Consider the following 2,566-nt stretch of genomic DNA (forward strand, 5'->3'; position numbering starts at 1 on the left):
TGGACACCGATTTTGGCGTCTTCCGGGACAAGCCACTTGGACCACGGCAGTGAGGGCCGCCAGGCCGTAGACCCAAATCTGGCCGTGGGAGAGAGGCCCAGCTCTCAGCTTTGGATGAAAGCTCTCTGAGTCTCACAAGAAGCAGAGGCTACTCCAGTTGCGGCCCCTCCAGGGCTGAGAACCAGGGTACTCAAAGGCCACTGGGTCTCTCTGACGGCCTTTACCTCTCAAAACCGGACCCTGGGGAGAGACAAAATCCACCCAGCCAAGGCCAGTGAGGGACGCAGGGTTATGTCTATGGAAAACGGTCTCTGTCATGGTGCTCGGGTCGCTTCTGTTTTATTCGCAGTATCTTTGAGACCTGCCCGGCTGTATCTTACTGGGTCAGGAAGAACCATGGCTATCACACGCGGCTTCATGCAAACTGCGTCTGTGAACCGCAGAGCCGCCCAAGCAAGGAGTCCTGGCAGCCTGAGACGGGCATTCCGGCCCTTCCAGCCCCGGCCTCCTTTCCCCAGTTCCTCCAAGGCCCCGGGACTCCCGAGGAGAACGGCGGGGGAAGGAGCTGCGTGTGGATGGATCCGTGGGGCCAGGACGTCCCCCGCCCTGGGTCCTCCGCCCCGCGTCGCACGCCGTTTGTGCTCTCCAGCGGCAGACGCGAAGACCAGCAAGGCCACCGGCGGTGCCTCGGCTCTGCGCTCAGCCTAGTCGGCTTGCCCTTCCTACTCCGCAGAGCGACGGGCGCCCCAGGCCGCGGAGCCCGGCGGCCGCGCGGGCTGCCGAAGGCCGAAGGCCTGGGCTGGGCCTGGCTCCGAGAGCCGCGCCGGGCCCCGCACGCGCCGGCCTCCGCGCGCCCCAGGCTCTGACTCGCCTCCACCCCACGGCCTCCAGAGGCCCCGGGTGACGCTCCCAACACATTCCCCAGGTGCCCAGGTTCCTAGGGGACTGGAAAGGGCCCTCGCCCTGGGCTCCATGGCCTTCTGGAGCTACCCGGTCAGGTGAGCGGCCCACGCACAGCGGGGACTTCTTTAAGAGACTTTCGCAAAGGTAGGAGACCCCAGCGGGTGTCATGACAGATCAGGTGTCTGACCGGTGGGTTCCACTTCTCTCTCCGTTGTTTTCCCTGTGTCTCTGAGACCTCCTTTGAGTTCCAGATCTTAAGGTGAGAGCAGGCTTTCAGGGAGGACTCTCTAAAACATCTGGGGAAGAAGAACCCGCTAGAACCCTCTCCTAAAGGGGAGGAAAGTGAAACCCCAGTGCCCTGAGCCGCAAGCAGCGATCTGCGGCCCGATTCTGCCGCTCAGAGAATGGTCTCCAGGGTCTCTCACTCTCTGTTTCTGGTCCTTCCCACTCACTAAGCACCAAGCACCTTGGCTCACCCCTCCTGCGGTCACAAAAAGGAGTAAAATGCAGCCCTCATGTCTTAACCAGCTGCCACCTCTGGGGCCATAGATTGAAAGAATCTGTGTTGCACATATGGGGGAAATTATTATGCTCAAACTTTCCCCAGTGCTATTTCAGCATAATACAGAGACAAAATGGCATGTTAAAAACAACAGAATACCCAGGTTACATTCAAGGCCACCGTATCCAGGAAAATCATTATCTCCTGAAGTGTTAAGTTCAGGGAGCTGCACTCCAGGGAAGGTTACAGCTCACCTGCTGGGGTGGGAAACACATTTCCAGTTTGGAGCTCTGGACCCCAAAGTCACACACAGAGAGACCAGGAGGGGTTCAGCCAGTGAAACAGATAGTAAAGCCGTTTCCCCCCGCAGCTGTACCTCACAGAGGCTGTGTTGCTATTTAAAATTTTAAGGACGAGATATCAAAATTGAAAAGTCATCTGTCATTTAAAATCTTGTAAAGTCTGACAAATTTAAAAATCTAAAAGCATTGTAAATTATTTTTGAAGCGCTATGAGGCTTTAAAGTTTTTCACTGCAATAGGGTAAAGATTAAGAAATCAAATCCAGAAGTAGAGAGGTCTCAAATTCACCTCTGATCTGGCCACTCCCAGGGACCTTCATTAAATGGTACAGAATCAATCCCCTTTGGATTTTCAAAATCCTGGTTCAGATCCTTTTCTGGAAAACTATTAAAGTGCGGAAGGAAGCCCGCATTTTAGGAAATTGAGGAAAAGCAGGATTCCCCCTGGTTCGCTGGTAGCTAATGGAAAATGTTTATCTTCTCCTCCCTCACCTCCTAAATTGGAGCTGGTTGGACATTGGGATGGAATGGTAGTGTTTGTTTTGACTATTGGCATGTTTTTCTGCATTTAACAAAATGCATTACAGCAAATGTCATTACGGCTCACAGCCCTTCAGGCAGCCACATCCAACCAGGACTGGTTCTCAATTGCCTGGGTCAGGGGGGGATTCTGAATTAATCAAAAGCCTTTTCTGACACTAGCAGGACAATAGGGGAGTTCCCGCAGTCCTCTGTGCTCATCTGTAGATGTCTACACATTTACCCACCTGTGTAACAAAAATAATCAAAACAGGTGGATTGGTGACCACACCTCATTTTTTAAAATTTGAGAATACAAACACACTGTCCGGACTTTGGGC

The sequence above is a fragment of the Bos mutus genome, chromosome 18 (genome assembly GCF_027580195.1).
Source record: "Bos mutus isolate GX-2022 chromosome 18, NWIPB_WYAK_1.1, whole genome shotgun sequence".
NCBI classification, from domain to species: Eukaryota; Metazoa; Chordata; class Mammalia; order Artiodactyla; family Bovidae; genus Bos; species Bos mutus.